At 37.7% G+C, this 22,032-nt stretch overlaps 1 protein-coding gene across 1 annotated transcript in view; it reads right to left on the bottom strand.

Moving 5' to 3' along the window:
* Window positions 1-22,032, bottom strand: part of LOC124517412 (neuronal acetylcholine receptor subunit alpha-7-like) — a 112,350-nt gene that overhangs the window by 89,084 nt on the left and 1,234 nt on the right.

The following is a 22,032-nucleotide window of genomic DNA, read 5'->3' on the forward strand; positions in this document are numbered from 1 at the left end:
ACTGCCATATGATCTAGCAATTCAATGTTTGAGTATCCAAAGAAAATGAAAAACCTAACTCAAAAAGGTATCTGCATTTCCATGTTCATGGCAGCATTGTTTACAATAGCCAAGATATGTTTACAATAGCCAATAGCATCCTAATTAACTGTCCATCAATATATGAATGGGTAGGGAAATTGTGGGATACATATATACAATGGTATATTATTCAGCCATAAAAAAAGTGAGATCTTGCCATTTGTGTCAACATGGATAGACTTAGAGGATATTATACAAAGTGAAACAAGTCAGACACAGAAAAACAAATACCATATGATCTCTCTTATATGTGGAATCTAAAAGGAAAACAAAAAACAAGCTCATGAATACAGAGAATATGTGGGGTTGGAGTGGGGGGAGAAATGGTCAAAAGGAGTCAATAGGTAAAAAGAAAAAAAATACAAAAACAAAGAAATTATGATGGTACCGAAGGAATACAGAAATGAAAGTCAGAGGAAAAAAAATTTTTTTTCAACAAATGCTCCCATGGAAAAAGCCTTATGGACCTTTTTCCGTAAAGATCTGGATTAGGTCTGTTAAAGATAGCCCTGCAAGTAGTGTTTACTAAAGAATCACCAGACGGATCAAATAATGGCCATTCTCTGACAATGAGACTTTCAAGGAACCCTAATGCTGTTCTGCTGCCTTCAGTGCTGGTAAGCTGATGGCTTTGAGCATGATTGCAGACTGTAGGTTTCAAGGCTCCTGGACAGCTGGAAATATGGGGAGGGAAACAGGGCAAGTTACAAAGCTCACTCTTCTTACCAAGATTCAGTTGACTTTCTTTAATGCTCCCCCAGACTTCTATAAGCCTTTGGTTAATTTCCAAAGCTTTTAAGAAGTTTCTTTTTTAATTTTTTTTAATGTTTTTTTTTTTATTTATTTTTGAGATACAGAGAAAGAGCACAAGCAGGGGAGGAATAGAGAGAAAGAGGGAGATACAATCTGAAGCAGGCTCCAGGCTCCGAGCTGTCAGCACAGAGCCTGATGTGGGGCCCAGACTTGTGAACTGGGAGATCATGACCTGAGCCGAAGTCAGACATCCAAATGACTGAACTACCTAGGTGCCCCAAGAAGTTGTTTTTATAAAAAAAATTTCACTTTTCTTCTTGATTTTCTAGAGGAGAGAATTCTCAGGGGTTCCTTACTCTACATTTTCACTTATACCCTTAAGGCACTCATATTTGACCAAGTTCTTCATAGGGCTCTGGCACATAGTCCTGGTTCAACACCACCATTCAGAAAATTCCTATTAAAACTGAAATTGGGATATAAGCATGCATTCTCTTCTTCCCAAATTAAAAAAAAATGTTAACAAAATGTGTCAAGACATAAATTCACATTTACAATAAAAGACAAATATGAAAGGTGAAAGGAGACACAACATAAACAGCTTGGAATCTGAAACCTAAGTGGACAAGAAATGATGATGACTTGTCAGAGTCTGCAAAGTACAAATCGAAGTCAACATAGAGGAAGCTGAGACAGGACCCAGTACAGATCACAAATTAAAGGGAGCAGCTAACTGTGACACTAAAAGTGTAGATGGGGTTAAAACAGGAAGACTGGAGCAAAGTATTTATAAGAATAATTTAAATGCCCCAATATACTCACATTCACATCTGGCAATTGCTCCTCCCTGTCCTGGTAGAATTTAGAACTTTACTCTCTGGGCTCTGTATGAGACACACAGGTTCAACAGAGATAACACACTGAAAATAGATGTGGGGTTAAGAGTACTTGACTTCCCTAGCCCCTGTCCCTTCCTGGCTCCCAGAACTCTGTCAGGCTCATACTGTCCAGGTTGCATAATAGAAATATTTTCTCGTGGCAAACTGAAAAGCCCCAAAGAAAAGATCTAAAAGTACTAAGGTCCACAAAATATCTTCCCAGCCAGACCATGCTATAGTGAAATCCGCTCCCCCACCATCACCAAGACATTCATGGATACATACAACACCACTCTTACCAAAGATCACCTCACTATGAGAAAGCCTCTAACATGAAAAACAGAGACCAAAATAAGCAAGGAATAAGGAGACTCTGAAGAAACAGACAATATGAGGAGCAGATGAAAACTTTCAAAACTTTAAAAAAATAACTTCAGAGATGGAAGAGAAGCTATGGCATCAATGCAAGAAGAACAAGTTTCAACAAGAAGCAGACACTACCAACAAGAAACATTCAGAATGCAAAACAGAGGTCTTGAAAGCTGGAACACTGGAAGTTAGAGGACAAAGAAACAACAAAATTCTGAGGAAACATTATTTAGCTTATTTCCAGCTAAACTATCCATCAAGTACAACAAAAAATAAAGTCACAAAAAGACCTTGCTTCATATAAGCATATTCCTCTATGCTCCCTTTCTCGAACGGCTACTGATGGTCACCATCCATCAGAATGAGAACAGAAACATAGAAAGACATCATGGGTTCCTGAAAAGGACATAACTAGAGAATGAGCAACAGAAATTCTGTACTTGATAGTTGTGGCATAGTAAAAAATAACACACACACACACACACACACACACACACACACACATACACACACACAATCTTTGTTCCATGTTCCTGAAATTAGTTTTAAAACTTCTTAGAATTTCCTGAATGATAATAATGATTTCATTACGCTAATGAAGCACTTAAGGCAAAAGCAGGGGATTCCCTAAAAGGATTCAGGATGGAGGGTGATCATCAGAAAAACCCTAGATGAGAGTAAAGGGCTGGAACTTTCAGCTCAGCTTTCGAGGAGGAGGAGGATGAGATGCTGGAAATCGAGTTCAATAATGCGGCCAATAATTTAATTAAGGGTGCCTACAAAATGGAATTTCATTAAAAATTCTAGACAACAGAGGTTGGAAGAATTTCCTGGTTGGTGTACAGGGAGGGTGACATGATCTGGTTTCTGTGTTTGGGACCCTCCTAGACCTTGCCCTACATAGTGCTTTATTTGGCTACTCCTTTATATTCTTTACAATAAAACAATAATTGCAAGCATAGCATTTTCCTGAGTTGTGTGCATTGTTCTAGGAAATTATCAAACCTGAGGGGTTTTGGAAAGCCCTGGCAGAAGTGCTGATAGCCTGGAGACCCCACTTGTGGCTGGTATCTGAAGGAAGAGCAGTCTGGCTGGGTTCTATGCCCTTATCTTGTCAGATCTGATGCGAACTCTGGGTAGTTGGGATGAGAATTGAATTGAATTGTAGGACACCCCATTGGTATTTGAGATTTGTTGACAGAACCCAATAGTTAAAGAAAATACCAGTGTGACAGCTATGCAGCAGACCTAGGGAACAACCAATTTAGTTTCAAACAGGAGGACAAAATGCTTCAAAAGATATGTCTCTAAGAACCTGAAAAATAAAAAACAACATGTGTCTGAACATAAGAAGTACAATTTATACTTCTACTAAAACGTTTAGGGATGAAACAGTGATTTTTACACAAGAAATTCAATGACTGGAAAAAGATAATAACATTAGCTTTGAGGAAAATAAAAAATTATGCTAGAAAATAAATACAATCACAGTCTACTACATGGCTCAGATGTGAATAGTAATTTCGTAATTATATTTCATACTGTATATTAACTTAACCAAAAATGATGATATAATTCCATTGAGAGAAAATGGGAAGAAAGGGGGAAGTGTATTACTTGTTTGGGGGTGGGGAGTGAATGGAGAAATAAATCTTCACTTCAGCATTGGGAAGTACTTAGATAGTGAACATAACTCTAAACCAAAAGGTAGTGGTTATTGCAAGCATTTCATTTAAAGATATAGATGTGAATCTCAAAGAAACAGCTAAGAAATGAAAGTAGTTGCTTCTGGGAAATGTAAATGGAGGCAGATATATAAATAAGCCATAGAGATCTATTTCAGTTCTTAATTTATGTGCAAGAATTATATTAACAAAAATACAAATTTTTAAAAGTATCACCACCTACAAGAGTACTGTGACATTATCACAGTAAGTATTATTATTTTAAGGGACAGTATCCAAGAGGTGTGGCAGCATTCCCGAGCTCACACAACTTAGGAGGGTTTGAGCTCAGATTGACTGATTTTCAGGGAGGGGAGGAAGGCCTGAGGGAAAAAGAATCTCAGTCAGGCTCCAGTCCCAGCGTGGAGCTGAAGGTGACTCCATCTCACAACTGTGAGGTCATGACCTGAGCCAAAATCAAGAGGTGGACACTTAAGTGACTGAGCCACCCAGGCACCCCTGAGCTCAGTTTTAAACTCTCTTCTTATGATGTCAAATCTTGTGTATCTGTCTGAATCTACCTAGCAGCAACTTATAAATAAGTGAAGTGTTTTGATATCACCAAAGGGAAAAAGATTAATTCTGACTAGAAGAGACCAGGAAATCTCTTTGTAGAAATGTCATTTGAACTAGGCCAGGAACCATTTCAGACTGCTCTTTACAGGCAGAGTAAGTGCCTAGACAATTTTCCTCCCTTCTCTCTTGCCTTGACTTGGCTTCTGGTCTGGGCTGGGTGAAGGATGCAGTAAGTACAGTCCACTTCATGACTCCTGATGCAAGGGCTGCTGAGCTCTCAATGGTTTTTAAGCCATTTGTAGTTTCTCAACACATGGCAGCTCCACTTTTACAATTACCATGAACTCACACCAACTTTGGTGTCCAATTAACAAAATACAGTGAATAGCAGTTCATTTGCAGGGCTGCAGCAAGGACTAAATGCAGAGCCAGGTACTGACACCTGTTACTGCTGTCATCCCTCTGATCTTATAATTCACAGTGAGCATCCAGAGCCCTCAAGGCCCACAATGCTCCTCAGGGTACACAGCTCTGCCATCACACCTTGACATGTATGCTCTGTCCTCCCAGTGGACTTTGAATACTTGCTTCAATGCCTTCCCACCTCACTGAAGCCACCTTCCCTCCCAGGCCAATTGCAGATGGCCTCCCTTGATGAGTGCATTAGTCAGCATTCCCCTAAAAAACAGTAACTATAGGACACACACACACACACACACACACACACACACACACGAAATTTATTATAGGAATTGGCTTACACAATTACAAAGGCCAAAAAGTCCCATGACCTGCTGTCTGCAAGCTGGAGAACAAGGAAAGATCTTGGTGTAATTCAGTCTGAGTCTGAGTCCAAAAGCCCAAGAACTAGGGGCCAACGGTATAAGTCCTTCCAGAACTGTGAAGTTGGAAAACCCATGAACCAGGAGCACTGATGTCCATGGGCAGAAAGTGGATGTCCCAGTTTAAATATGGAGAACAAATTCACCCTTCATCTGCCTTTTTGTTCCATTAGGGCCCTCAATGAATTGGTTGATGCCCAGCAGCACGGATGAAAGTGATATTCTTTACTCAGTCTGTAGATTCAAATGCTAATCTCTTCCAGAAACACCCTCACATACATCCCTATAAATAATGTTTTACCAGCTATCTAAGCATCCCTTACCCAGTCAAGTTGACATAAAATTAACCATCACAGTGAGCCTCCAATAGAGGAAGATACAATAGTGAGTCCACTGTTATATCTCCCTGTTGCAGCATTTTCCCATCTAATATTTATCTATGTCTTTTTATCTATTAGTACCTGAGTAGTTTTAATTTAAAAGTGGCATAATTTGATTAATTTGAAATTAATTTGGAAGTGGCATTTAGCTGGAACTTTGAAAAATGAATCTGGGCTTCCTGTTTTTAAAGGTGCATCTACCCATTTCACAGTAGTGATTAAGGATTAAGACTGGCCTTGTTTCTGTCATCAAAATGGGTTGCTATTTTCCCCACAGTGTTTCTGGTGTGTTTCTTGAAACCATCTGTGTATATTACTGGATGAAACCATCTGTATATATTACTGGAATATTCAAGTTTCTTTGCTTCATTTTTCCCATTCAAGGTTGAAAATTTTATAATTTTCTTATAGTGCTTATTTAAATTTTTGAAAAAAATATTTTCATTCATATATACGTTGAGAGAGCAAAAGAGAGATCTGGGTTATAGACTGCTATTAAAATTGCAGGGATTGTTGTTGCCTGACACTTTAATTAGGCTTAATGAGATTTTTTTTCTTATCTCTGACTACTTGTATTTCTTATACCCCACCTATAAAGGTTTGGTTAGGGTTTGCTTTTTGTTTTTGCATAACTAGAATGCATTGGATAGCAATTCTTTTAAATAATTTGTGGGTGGTAAACCTTGAATCCTTACATATTTGAAACTTTTTTTTTTCTTTTCTACTTTACTTTGTAGAGATTTGGGGGATAATAATAATCAGTTTCTCATCTAAGCTTTGGCATTATAGCCCATTGTCTTCTCAAATCCAAGGTTTCCTCCTATATGACAGATGTCATTTTGGCAATCATCCTCTGGCAAAATGATTTTTGCCTGTTATGCACGAATTAAAGATTTTCTTTTCCTTTACTTGGCATGTTAAAATTGAAGTATTCAGTGTGACTTTTTCATCTAAGTTTTCATGTTTTCCTTGAACTCCAGAAGGTTTTTTTTTTAATCATTTCTTTATTATTCTTACTTCCCATTTTCTCAGTTATCTCTTTCTGAGATATATAGTAGACTCAAGTCAGAATTTATTCTATTACCTACTGTCAATCAGTGATTTCCAAACACAATTTCCCACTGACAGGCTTCTTGATAAAAGGGGATCTAGGTCTAGAGTGGGAGATACACAATGAACTTGTGACACCTCATTTTATTTTGTGCTAGAAACAGAGAAAATATCCATGGTCACAGAAACCATGCCAAAAAGACACAGAAGGTAACCTGACATTTTGAGCATTTAGAAATATTTACTGCAATGCAATAAAACATACCAAATATCCCCCAGAATAATTCAAAATGATAATAAAATCTCATTGGTCACCCATTTAAAATCTTCAATATTGCATAATATATTATTTAAAAATCCCCAAATTAAAAAAAAAAAAAAAAAGGAGAAGACCTGGGCTCGAACCCCAAAGTTTCTCTGCCTAAACAAGAATGACCATAATAATATAATATGTAGTTCACATGATTACTGAAGAGACAAAAATAAGGTGTGTGACAGTGTTTGAAACTTTAAAGTTATATACATACAGATGATGACATTTTAAAGCTCTTTTCAAATACAGACATTGAGCTATACACCCAAAGTCAAACCATCAAAGCTACTTATAGGTAGGGGAACCAGACCCTGAATCCTACCCACCTCAGGTCTTACCCACCTACCCACAGCCTTTTCCAGATTTCCTGGCAGATACAATGATAATGTCAGAAGGACACTCATTTTCAAAAAAATAGATTTCTGAAATCAGTGCAATCTTTCCCATCTACACAATGCTACACCATGTATTCCATCTTGCTATTCATTTCCTCTGTTTGAGATTAAGTTTCAAGCACTTTATAAGCATTTCTCTCTAATCTGGTATGCTATTTGGAAAAATGCAGGAAGCCAGTGGAAAGATTGTTTGTGAAGAGACTTCTGTGACGAGCTGCTCCCTGCTGGTGCAAACCACTACTGGAAAGGAAACGCATTTCCTATCATGAATGTTCCCTTTCAGTTTTTCATGTAATCCACTGCCCCTAATTTTCTCTGTCATAAGCAATGAAGGTGCCATCTGTATGTTGCTGTTTTAATACACACCCAATGGTTACTGACAAAGGATCATCCAAGGCCATGCCTGTTACATTAATTGCTCCATACGTGGGAAGAAGATGAAGGGTCCAACTGTCCTGACTCCCTCTGAGGGAAATAAAATAAGGAGAAACTCCCTGTGGCTATGGACTGTATTCCAGTTCTGTTCCAGCTTCCAGAGAGCTGCTTTAAAATCCTCTCTCATTCCTGGGACCCTAAGTCAGAAAATACAACTCCTTGGCCTAATGACTTTGAGAAAAAAAGCCCTTGATGCAATATTCTGGAACAATAAAACACATGACTACTAATATAAAGAACAGGGAAGCCTCAAAGACAAATTTAGATAAATTCTCCTGCTTTAACTATCTACACGGCCGGCTCTTTGTGTCACTTAAAAGAAACAAACAAAACAAAACAAAACAAAAAACAAAAAAACAAAAAAAACCAAAAACCTATCTCTTGACTTCCAACTGCCTCTAGGATATGCCCCTGAAAAATAACCAGAAATATCTGAATGTTCACAAATACCAAGATTCTATGGACTTTGCCCATTTTTAATCAACATACCTATTATTCTTTAGTTTTCATCACTCAGAATTGTATTGATCCTCAATCTACAGATATTTGAGGCAAATATAAAATACTGTTGTAAGTGATTCAGGAATAATTTGCTGAGTATAACTATAACATTTAATGAAAAATCTAAGAGTTACATTTTAGTTTTAAAAAGAAAACCTTTTAAAGAAGTTTTTAAATGTTGAGGATTTTACTAAGTATTTGTAAAGGTTTTGCCAATTCATAGAAACACACACATAGATCATTGGAACAGAATAGAAAACCCAGAAATAAACCCATGATTATATGGTCAATTAATCTTCGACAAAATAGGAAAAAACATCCAATGGGAAAAAGACAGTCTCTTCAACAAATGCTGTTGGGAAAACTGGATAGTGACACACAGAAGATGAAATTGGACCACTTTCTTATACCATACACAAAAATAAATTCAAAATGGATGAAAAACCTAAATGTGAGACAGGAAACCGTCAAAATCCTAGGGGAGAACACAGGCAGCAATCTCTTTGACCTTAGTTGGAGCAACATCTTACTAGATATGTCTTCAGAGGCAAGAGAAAGAAAAGAAAAAATAAATTATTGGGACTTCATCAAAATAAAAAGGTTTTGCACAATGAAGGAATCAACAAAACTAAAAGGCAACCAAAAGAATGGAAGAAGATATTTGCAAATGGCATACCTGGTAAAGGGTTAGTATCCAAAATATATAAAGAACTCAAACCCCCCTCCCAAAAAAACATAATCCAATTAAAAAATGGACAGAAGACATGAATAGACACTTTTACAAAGAAGACATCCAGATGGCCAACAGACATATGAAAAGATGTTCAACATTACTGATCGTCAGGGAAATGCAAATCAAAACTACAATGAGATATCACCTCATTATCAGTCAGAATGGCTAAACTCTAGAATACAAGAAAGAAACATCAAGAAGCATCAGGTATTATAAAGGATGAGAGAAAGGGGAACCTTCTTGCCCTGTTGGTGGGAATGCAAACTGAAAAAACTGATGCAGCCACTCTGAAAAACAGTATAGAGGCTCCTCAAAATGTTAAAAATAGAACTACCCTCAATCCAGCAATTGCACTACTAGGTATTTATCCAAAGGATACAAAAGTACTAATTCAAAGGGATACAGGCACCCTAATATTTATAGCAGCACTATTTACAATAGTCATTTTATGGAAACAGCTCAAGTGTCCATCAAATGATGAATGGATAAAGAAAAGTGGTGTATATATGCAATGGAATGTTATTCAGCCATAAAAATAATGAAATCTTGCCATTTGCAATGACATGGATGAAACTAGAGATTATTATGCTGAGCAAAATCAGTCAGAGAAAGTCAAATACCATATGATTCCATTCATATGTGGAATTTAAGACACAAAACAAATGAGCAAAGGGAAAAAAGAGAGAGAGGAAAACCAAGAAGCAAACTCTTAACTATAGAGAACAAACTAAGGGTTACCAGAGGGGAGTTGGGTTGGGGATGGGTTAAGTAGGTGATGAGGATTAAGGAGTACACTTGTAGTGATGAGCACTGGGTGTTATATGGAATTGTTGAATCACTATATTGTATACCTGAAAGTAATATTAACACTATATGTTAACTAACTGGAATACAAATAAAAACTTTTTTTAAAAAAAGCTTTAACCATTTAATTTTTAAATTAATTAATTTAATTTTTAAAACCCACAAAACGTTTCATTTAATATATAAGATATGAATATAAACTAAAGATTTTTTAAGCTTACGTACCAGTAAGTTCATTATCTCATTACAGGCTCTCTTTGAAAATAGTATAGAAAGATTTTAAGTTGCTTAGGACACTTTGGAGAACTTTATTTTGATTTTTCTTCAGTATCAGATTATAAGCATCCAAAAGAAAGAGAACAGAAAATCCATTTCCATCTCATTTAGGAGCCATGAATCTTCATCATGAGACCCCACTTTAAGGAACACCCTGTCATTCATCATAAACAAACTTATCCTGAAACTAAAAATACCCTACTGAAAATTTTCAAATAATAGTGCTTTAACCCTAACAGGAGTCCAAAAGTATTCGATAATATAGTAGTTCGTTAGAGTAAATGTATCACTTTCTACAGTGGCTACTTTAAAAGAAAACATTTATTTACATTTAAATAAACTGTATATGTAAGACATATGTGAAAATGCTTATTATCTCATTCTTGGTAAATTCAAGGGTGTTGCCAAGGACGAGGAAATTATAACTTCTACCTGTATTTTTTAGACAATACCTATTAAGCATATATTCAACAGGTCACAGAATGCCATCTGAAGGACATGGTCATACAGCATTCTAAGGAACTACACTAATATAAGAAAATGACAGAAACAACTGTGCCCAAGTGTTCACTGCCCAATCAGTTTAAAGGATCCCTTTAAATATCAAAATGAATTACAGAAGTATCAACATGGACATGTGAATCAAACAATGGATTAAAAATACAAAACAACATATTAATGCCATTGGCTAAGTTGCTGATAAGAATATCCTGTAAGTTTCCAGTTTGAGATGTCAGCCTAAACATACCCATTTATTTCCATTTTCCCTCTAAGACCACTGAAATTAAAATAAAGGAGGGAAGTGGTATAAAAACCCCCAAAGAGAATGGGAATTAAATCATAAATGGAATCATAAATAAAAATATTTCAATACATTACAGGAAAACAGCATGTGCATGGAGGCTTGGTGACTGCAAAGGTAGAGTGAAGGTAGCCACTGCTAAATACTGGAGAGGGGACTGACTGCAGGGTGGGAGGAGCAGGTTTGCTGAGTGGAACCTCACTGAGTTCAGAAGTGAACAGAAGGAGGCAAGGTGGATGGAGTGGAGCTGACACAGGTGAATGACAGAGAGCTCTGGAAAAGAGAGCTACCAGCTCCCTTCTAAGAATAACCATTAGCCAGGGTTTCTTCTCAATACAGTCAAAACCCAAAAAAGTGGATTGGTTAGAGCTGTGGAGTCTAATATGGTAGCCACTAGGAAAAGGTGAGTCCTTGATAAGTGACCGCTGCTGAAATGTGCTGAGTGCAACATACACATGTGATTTCTAAGACTCAGCTCTGCCCTCCCCCAGAAGTGTAAACCATCTTATTAACAATGTTTCTGCATTTGCTATGTGTTGGAATGTTAATAATTTAGATATATTAGGTTAAGTAAAATATATTATTAAAATTAATTTCACCTATATGTTTTTAAGTGTGGCCACTAGGAAATCTAAAATTACATCTGTAGCCGACATTATACTTCTATTGGATAGTAATGAATTAGAGAATAAAGAAGTTAATGTGATAAGAGATGCCCCTGAGGCAAACCATCCAGCTCTTTGGCATTTAGGGGCCTCAAAAATTTTAACAGTCCTCACTCAGGCCCTAAAACCAGAGCTGAAAGACACTAAATCCTACTCTCAAATATAGCACTTCCACCAATGCTTCTCTTCCCTAATTTTAAAATACAAAAAGATGGGGTGTCTGGGTGGCTCAGTCGGTTAAGCGGCCGACTTCAGCTCAGGTCATGATCTCGCGGTCCGTGGGTTCAAGCCCCACATCGGGCTCTGTGCTGACTGCTCAGAGCCTGGAGCCTGTTTCAGATTCTGTGTCTCCCCCTCTGTCTGACCCTCCCCCATTCATGCTCTGTCTCTGTCTCAAAAATAAATTTAAAAAAAGTTAAAAAAATTTAAAAAATAAAAATAAAAAATAAAATACAAAAAGAATTCTAAGAATCAGAAGTCATTTTAGGAAAGCTTGCCAAACAAACCGTAAAAATAAACAGAAAGACAAATAAATAAATAGCAAAATTAAAAGAAAAGGAATAAATTACCTTAGAAGAAATAATATAATCCAGTTTAAAACACATAAACTAACTAAAGAAATGAACAATAATCTTCAACTGATATCATTTGAGAAAGGTGATCAACTGTATAATGAACAGAGAGAATAATAAAAGGAGGATCCACAGAATAAACTGCATGACTAAAGATTTAGAAAAAGAAAGGTATGATATGATTTGGTAAAGAGTATAAAAAAAGACAAATAGGGACGCCTGGGTGGCTCAGTCAGTTGAGCGTCTGACTTTGACTCAGGTCATGATTTCGTGGTTCAGGAGTTTGAGCCCCACATCAGACTCTGAGCTGACAGGTCAGAGCCTGGAGCCTGCTTTGGATTCTGTGTGTCTCTCTCTCTGCCCCTCCCCTGCTCATGCGCGCTCTCTTACGCGTGTGCGCTCTCTCTCACTCTCTCTCTCTCTCTCTCAAAAATAAAAATAAATAAAACATTTAAAAAGAGAAGAACACTTGAATTTGACAGACACCAGGATCAGTAGACAACAGATACACTCCACCCCAATGAATGGCACAGAAGCCACAGCATTGGACCCATACAGAAGGAAGTATAGGCTCAGAAAAATAGCTTTGCAGACAATACAGTTTACATTGTCACAAAATCATAAAGACTGCTTTAAAAAAAAACAGAATCAAATTGCAGAGAAATTAAATATGATTAAAAGAGAGAATGTAAAGGTTACCAACATGGAGACAGAAGGAGTTAAAGAAAAGTAGGGACAGAACTAGAGGGCTTACAGAGAGAGAAACCCAATTATGGATAACAGAAATGAAAAAAAGCCTTAAGAACTGTCTTTTGAAGGTATAAAAGCGATCAGTGAAAATGACAACAGTGGTATGAGAGTAGAAGTGGGGAGCTATGGTGAGTGAGCCAAGTTCATATCCTGTCATAACAAGAAGTCAATAGCAAGTGGATACAGTTGATCAATCAAGGAATAATAAATGGAGTATTAAAACAGGAGTCATAACCAGAAACAGACCACTGGAGGTCTCTGAGGAATGAACAGCAATGGGAAATGTGGGGTTAGGGGTTAGGGCTTCTTATAAATCCTTTACTGTTGGCTCTGTAACTGCTGTATGTCATATCGACATGTTTAAATACTTAAAAATGTCACAGCCTATACATTTTATCCATATTATACACACATTAAATAACTGAAACATCTATCTGAAGGCAGACACAGTGGATACACAATGTCCAAGTGTAATATAGTTCAACATTCACACAGCAAATACACTACAATCCTTTAATTATCTTTTAAAAGACAAAATAAATTAATCATCAGTCAAGATTTCCACAAAACTACTTTAAACTATACTAAATTAAGAGACACCTGGGCAGCATCTGACTCTTGATTTCAGCTCAGGTCATGATCTCATGGATCATGGGATGGAGTTCCACATCGGGCTCTGTGCTGACAGTGTAGAGCCCGCTTAGGATTCTCTCTCCCTCTCTCTGCTAGTCCCCTGCTCTCTCTCTTTCTCTCTCTCTCTCTCTCTTTCTCTCTCTCACTCTCGCTCTCTCTCTCAAAATAAAATAAACATTAAAAAAATAAACTATGCTCAACTAAAAATCAATTCTAGGTAGATGGTACATAAAATATGAAAGGTAAAACAAGAACAACAAAACGCCTCTATGGGAAAATATTTTCATGATGTTGAGACAAAGAAAGAGTTTTTAAATAGGACACAATAAGCATTAAACATAGAAAATAGGGTTTCATGAGTTGGGCCACATTATAATGAATTGCTGTTCATCAAGACAGCATCTCTCTAGAAGTATATTATACTTTGATTAAAGATTTACAAAAGACAGAAAGAACATTAAAAGAGCAAAAAGACAAGCCAAGAGTCTGAGGGAATATTTGCAAAAGCATTTAAGTGCCTAAGGACTCATATCCATAATACAGAATAACTCATACAAATCAAAAAGGAAAAACAACACAAAACAAAAAAAATAGAAATGATAAAAACAGGCAAGAGACATGAACAGACACTTTTCAAAAGAAAATAATCAAGCTGAAAATTAGGAAATAAAAATGTCCTTGACTTCACTGGTAATCTAGAAACTGCTAATTAAAATCACAAAGAAGAAGGTCTGCCAAGGTGACTCAGTCTGTTAAGCACCTGACTCTTGATTTCAGCTCAGGTCATGACCTCTCGGTTTATGAGTTCGAGCCCTACATTGGGCTCTGCACTGACATTGTGGAGCCTGCTTGGGATTCTCTCCCTCTCTCTCAAACCCTCCCCTGCTCTGTCTCTGTCTTTCTCTCTCTCTCTCTCTCTCTCTCAAAAATAAACAAACTAAAATCACAAAGAAGGGGGCCTGAGTGGTTCAGCTGGTTAAGGATTGACTCTTGATCTCAGCTCCAGTCATTATCTCAAGTTTCATGGTGTTGAGCCCCACTGAGCCTGCTTGGGATTCTCTCTCTCTCTCTCTCTCTCTCTCTCTCTCTCTCTCTCCCCTGCTCATGCTGTCTCCTTCTCTCTCTCTCAGAATAAACATGTAAATAAATAAATAAATAAATAAATAAATAAATAAATAATAAAAGCCCCACCCACCAGAATGGTGAATAAAAAAGATTGAAAATACTAAGAGTTGGTGAGTATGAAGAGCAATAAGAATTTTTCATACGCTTCTGGTGAGAATATTAATTGGTATATAACCATTTTTTAAAACATTTGGGGGCACTTGGGTGGCCCAGTGGGCTAAGCAGCCAGCTCTTGATTTCAGCTCTGGTCATGATGTCACGGTTCATGAGTTCAAGCCCTATATCGGGCTCTGCACTTAACAGCGTGGACCCTGCTTGGGATTCTCTCTCTCTCTCTCTCTCTCTCTCTCTCTCTCTGCCCCTCTCTGCTCGCTCTCTCTCTCTCTCTACGTCTCTCTCTCAAAATAAATAAAATAAACACTTACAAATAAATAAATAAAACAATTTGGCTTCATTTGGAAAACTTAAAGATATTGCCACTTTATGACTTAGTCCATTTCTATACATATATGCATGTGATAGGCAGAAATGCATACACATGTGCATCAAAATATATGTACAATAGGAATATTCATGGCAGAGTTCTTATTAATAGACAAAAGCTGGAATCCGAATATCCATCAACAGAATAGCAATAAAGATGAATAAATTACAATAGGCAACAACTTGAATGCACTCTCACAAAAATAAAATTGAGCAAAAATAACCAGACCCAAAAGAATACACACCATGTGCTTGCATTATTCCACCTGCACAAACTTCCAGAGAAGGGAAAAACTAAATCGTGGTGCTCAGTGTCATACTAATGGTTTTTCAGTGAGAAATAAATGCAATTTTCTTACTTTATCGATATGCCTTCTCCCTGGAATATAGACACTAACTCTTTTACCCCAAGTCAGGAATCTTTACAATGATCTGGGAGTGAATTCCCCACTTTGAGAATCATCTCACACAAATGGCATTTGTTAACTATGACAGTTACAATTCCCTCCCCCTTTACCAACTTCTACCTGTCACTGGGACAGATCAGCTCCTTCATCTACTACCTGACTTGGGGCCTGGAGTCAGCACATGTCCAACACTCTCCCACAGCCCATTCTCCTTCAGTGACTTTTAACCCAGAATGTGGGTTTTTGTACAATTCCTTATTTAATATCATGTTAGTTTTATCCAATTATTTTGGAAATCTGGGAGCTGTAATTCCTTAGCTTTTTCTGTAACTTCCAGCTTTTTTTCATGGAAACTTAAGCATACTGTATGATATCTCATTTAGAGGTACCCAAAGAAAATATTCAACAAGGAGAGATAAGAACGTGTGTGTGTGTGTGTGTGTGTGTGTGTGTGTGTGTTTATATACACATAAATAAGTACACAGACCCATTATTTTTATAATAGTTTTGGTTTAGGGGAGTTGTTTGTTTTTGGTTTTTGCTAAAATGATTTATAGCTGATGTTGACTGTCAATAAATTACTGAAATAAATACCATGGGAATTGCTATTAGAAGGTTCCAAATGACTCTCCTTTTCTCTGAGGAGTAAAACACTACCTAATCCTAATAAATCAATAAGAGAACAGAGATTTTGGTTGGCATCCCTCCATAACAAGACTATTTCTCTTCCTTTAACAGCATGTCAAGGATGAATCAGGAACTCTGAGAAAACTGAACCCTTTGGGGAATACCTTCAGTGGTAGACCTGAAAAGCAACATTTACAAGAAAGATTCCTTTAGTAAAAGTGTCCATACTTCTCAGTTTATAAAGCTAAAAAATTTGTATGTTTATTTATGTCCCAAAGCCATAAAGAGGTTTGAGAGGGATAAAATCTCCACCATAATAAATCTGGATCAATTATAAGGATGCATTATAAACATGCCTTAATTTAGAATTTCAATTCTGCTACCATCAATGATGAACAAAGTGGTTCTCACGAATCCTCCAGTTAGAACAATTAGGATGGAAAATGCAATGATCACATGCATAAAAACACCAGAGAAATTAATAGAGCAATGAGAAATTGCAGCACCAAGATCCAGAAGGAGAGGGAAGCCCTGGGTAGATAACAGAGTTTGGGGCACCTTTTGGGAACCATTTGATGATTCCTGAAACAATGCCTAAGAGACCAAAAAATTAAGCACATCTTGACAGACTTGAGAGCTAGGGGAACCAAACAGGAGTTCAAGTTCCACTGAAAAGAAAGAAGACTCTAGCAAATTCTTTATATTTATATCTAGGTATGTATAAGCAAAAATCAACAGCAGAGCAGCCCTTACAGGGATGGAAGTCCAGGCCCTCATCATCTCAATGATTAACTGGATTAAGGCAGTTTGTGCTTGTGCTGGTGCCATGACCCAGATGTCGGCCAGAAACAAACATGAAAGTTGATAAATATAGTATCCTCAAGACCCTCAAATTATACCTACAATTCTTCATATGCACTGGGACAAAATAAAAAGGCAACCAGGTTTAGAAACAACATCATGAATCATTTCATGTAACTTAAAAGTCACATCATGAATCATTTCAATATACACTTTTTAAACGATTTCTAAAATAAAAAGAGGGACAGAGATTGAACATGCACTAATGTGAGAAATGCAGGATAGTGGAAAATGAATTTGATTTTATTTTAAAACTCGTATTTGTTTACTACATGGCATATTGGGGGGAGGAGTTAATATGGCGGAGAAGTTGGGGGACCCTGGGCTTTCTTTGCATCACTTTAAAATTAATGCCTGTTAATATGGTTTAAGGTGTTGTAATGGGGTTATACACTTTTTTTAAGTTTATTTTTGAGAGGGGGGAGGAGAAGAGTTAGATGATTAACCAACTGAGCCACCCAGGAGCCCCCACTTTTTTTTTGGTAGAGAGAGAGAAAGCATGTGTGCAGTGCATGCACAAGCAGGGGAGGGGCAGAGGGACAGGGGGAGAGAGGTTACCTTAAGCAGATTCTATCCCCAGCACTAAGCCTGATGTGGGGCTCATACTCATGAATGATGAGATCATGACATAAGCTGAAATTGAGAGTCTGATGTTTCACCAAATGAGTTACCTAGGAACCCCTAAACTTTTAATTTTTAAATATTTCTCTACACACTCTATAGAGAAAAGAGACCATGAACTACACCAGAATGGCTTGAATAATGGTAATTGGGTGATGATTTTCCCCTCGGGCCTTTTTGTTTGTTTGTTTCCTACACAAAATATATATTACCTTTGTAGTTTTAAGAAATATGTATACAAACATTAGGATACTTAATTGAACATTGGGTTTTCTTCACACATGATGTTCAAGATGTACAATTTTTACAGTTAATATTTGATAACATTAAGTTAGAGTTATAGCATTTTAAATAGTGGCTGGTAGATGAAAAATTCTAAGCCTGGAAAAAGCAAAGGCCCCGTGAGGATGTGTCAGGTAACACACAAGCCCTTAGGATATCAGGCTCCACAACCATGCCCGCCACTGGTAGCAGCAAACCCCAAATGCATGACCACTTAGTTCAACTGTCTTGTGACTAACGCTTCTAAAAGGCTGAATCTAAAAGTAAAATCTATAAAATACCAAAAATCATTTGTGCATAATTATGTGTTTTACATTGTATAATAATTATGTGTTGATTCACATTACTCATTTTAAATACTTTGCCTTCTGGACAGGCTTTCATAACTGTGCACATTTATTTTATGCAAATCAACACTTAGAATGGCCTTAAGATGTATGCATACAGGTGAATGACTAAATGGCACAAATAAAGGAGAAATATTATGGAAACTGTTGGCAGTTTAGAACCCTGCATTTGCAACACTTCAAAATGATTTCTTGTGTCTTATCTCATTCGTAGCCCAGTTACAAACCCACGAAGTAAATTAATAAACTCTGTGAGTCAGAGTATGCATTTAGGAATAACTCAGGCACTTTTACATAACAAATTTATCTATGTAGCTACATGAAGTTTACATAAACAGTTATACATCACAGATTGGCTATGCAAAGTGTCTTTGGAATCTGTCCACTTTTCACTTTCCCACAATGTGGGAAGTTTCGACCTCTTCATCCCTTGCCTACATACACTTCACCTCCTCTCCAAACAATTCCACACACATACTGCCCTCAACATCCTCTATCTAAATAAACACAGATCTGGTTACATCCCTCCTCTCCTTAAAAATCCACCAGACCTTCCCACTCTACACCTAGCACTTCACCAAGGAGCCTATTAAATAGCTAGAACAGACCACAGCAGGTAAAACAATCCCTTTGAAAACACATGCTTTGTCTTTAAAATGTGTGCATCTTTTTTTTTCATTCTAATCTATAATTTATACTTGTTGGATTTAATACAAATATCACAGTTTGGATTGTTTCCATTTCTAGGAAAATATGCTATGGCAAGCTGATCTTGCAGCTTCACAAATCCCCTGGCACCACTGCCTCCTCATGCCCTCTGAGATACCCAGACGAGGGCAAAAGCTCAACTCTGCAAAAGCATACACGACACATTACACTCTATTCCCCTCCTGTCTCTGAACTCAACTCATAATCCTACCAAAAAAATAATCCAATCCTTCACCCTGCAAGGTGTGTTTCTAGAACATAATTCTTACAAAAGAGTCTGTAAAGAAAAATTAGTAGTTTGGTCAATGCTATATCCCTCTTTTAGAAATTCTCAATAAATATAAGGACATTCAATATTCTAAGAAGTCTTGCAGTAAAACTTGTAGTGAAGGTTAACCAGGAGACAGTGCTTCATAGAACCCATCTTGCTGAAGGTATGCTGCCCTCCACCAAAATCTCTGTCTTTCCTCACCCTGCCCCCATCACCTGGAAAGTCTCTCCTACTTTCTCCAACTGTCAAATTCCTACTCATTTTTAGAAATCTAACTACCTCCGCTTTGAAACCATTCCCAGCCATGCTAGCTGGAAATAAATGTTTTCTCCTATGTGTATTTGTAGCACTTTGTATAGGCATGTATGTTAAATTACACACGTCGTAGTCTTGGATCTCCATGTCAGTCTCCCCAGCCAGATTGTGAGGAGTTTTAAAAGTAGAAACCATCCCTTATTCATTTATGAATCCTCTGAATCAAGCAATGTTCACAAAAACAAGTTCAGTAAATATGTGTGGAATAAATTGGTGAAAGAGAAATGATCTTTCATGAAAATAAGATATGCAACATCATATGCCAACTCTCCATCATTCCATCCAGGAAACCTCTGCTGGCAAAAAGGGGAACAATAACAAGACTTAGGGGGAGGGATAATGGTCTCTAGAACAGCTCAGTCAGAGTGCATAAATGACCCCTGTTACCAGATTTATAAAGAGAATTTTGCACCAGTCAAGACTGTCACATGAATCCCTTATGAGAGCCACTGTGTCTCTGTCCACGGTGCTAAGATTCCAGCTGGAGAGCCCTGCTTCAAAACCAGGCAGAGTCAATTCCAACTGGAATACAAATGTTTGCATATTTCATTAATTCTGATACAGAGACTTCCTTTTCACCTAGGATCTCAGGACAGTCACACTCAATCAGTTACAGTTCAGCCAGTTTAAATAAATCAAGCTAACTATTCTGCAAAAGTAGTTATCAATTCTAAAGGAGGCAAGAGATGCAAAGAACTTGCAAGTCAGATGTGGGTTTTCCTTGCAGCCCTGCCTCTAACCAATGAGCAACTTTGGGCAAGTGACCACAGCTTTCTAGGCATCAACTTCCCAATCTCTGAGTTGAGTAGCTACATAATTAAGATTGAGCAAACCTTCAGTGAATCACTAGTGTATGTCAAGTACTTTTTCTTATTTAATCCTCTTGAAACCTGGTGAAGTGGGTATTACCATTCTCATTATACACATGAAGAAACAGGGATTAAAGAGGTAAAGAAATCTGTTCAAGGCCACACCATGAGCTAGCAGCATTGCCTGCCTAGGAAGTTCAATGGGGTCATGGCTGGACAGCCAAGGTGAGATCAAGGCTTTTTCCCCTCCCACCTTCCCATTACCTCACGCTGCTAATGGCTGTCTTCACGTGTTTCTCTAATACTGTAATGATGATGATATCCAGTATTCATGATTTTTGTTTTTTTTAAAACTTCCTAACTTGACACAAGTTTGTGTTTTATTATTTGTCACATTGTGTAACTCAAGTTTATGCCTAAACTTCTCATAAGACCCCCAAATCCCTTATATAACCTGATTCCTTAAGGGTCTCTTAAAGAGTCAAAAGCACTCAGAAAGGCTTGCAGCTGCTCAGTGAGTGGTCTCCTCTCCAAAAGAGATGGCCAGCCTTAGGAGGACAGCTTCACTTGCTCACTGTTCCTACTCCTTGGCTAAGTAGCCACTGTAACTTCACATACCACCCAGCCAGCACAAGGACCACTCAAGAGAGGCAACTGTGTAGCATACCCATGGTAAGGCTGTCTTGCTGGCTGGAGCCAATCCTAGGCAAATGGGACAGTGGGAGGTGGGTTTCACCTTCCCAGCCTATCATGCACCAACTGTGGAGTGTGTTGACTGGTCCTTTATCATGTGTGTAGGGGATGGGGTGGGGAGTGCTGTTTGGTTTGGTATGTTTTACTGAAAATGACCACAGTCATGTGCTAACTTTGTGGTCTCTCAAAGTGCATTCACATATTTAGCTCATCAGTGACCAATGAAATGCTATCATGCACAGTACAGACTCCGATCACTTATAAAACTTACCTAATAGCAATCATCCACAAACTGTCAAAGCCAGAACCCATCAAGGCTCCCAAGTACAAATCCTGAACCTCTTGAAGTAAAAGAGAAGTTGCTCTGTAAAGTACTTGCCTCTCCAAACACCCAGAGACTTGTGCCCCTCCCAAGGCCTCTGTACTTGCATTTCTCTGACCTGGCTTCATTCAATGCTAGAGCTTCTTTTTCAGTCTCTCTTCCCCTAACTCCAACTCTTCATCCTTTCCCCTCTCCTATAATCCAAGCTCTGTAAACAGCAATTTTTGCAAACTGTATGATGGCACTTGTCTTTCTTTACAGCCCTCCTTTCATGATAAGTTGACCATGTCATCACATATGCATTGAATATTTTAAAGCATAGTTCTGTCTGTAGGAGAAAGTACACATTTAACACAGGTGTAGTATGGGAGAGGAACACATTCATTGTGGCAATTCTAACTAGGTTAAGTGATGCAACACGCATCAGTGTGGTAGTGTGGGTACTCTTTGTAAAATTATGAAATATCACATGTCTTCTTACACCACTTATCTGAACCTCTCTGGTGGCTCTTAGCACTTTCTGTGTGGAACTTAGGCCATTCGCACACCTCTTTCCTCCCTGAACACCACCATCCCTGTGTCCCACTCTTATCCTCATGTGCCCCAGAACAGAATCTGATGCCTTGTACAGACACCGCACAGAAACCCATTTTTAACAATGAAACGCTTTTGTAAAATATTTGTATTGT

The sequence above is a fragment of the Lynx rufus genome, unplaced genomic scaffold (assembly GCF_022079265.1).
Source record: "Lynx rufus isolate CCGP_SWC_20201006 ecotype Redwood Valley unplaced genomic scaffold, mLynRuf1.p SCAF_21, whole genome shotgun sequence".
Lineage (NCBI taxonomy): Eukaryota > Metazoa > Chordata > Mammalia > Carnivora > Felidae > Lynx > Lynx rufus.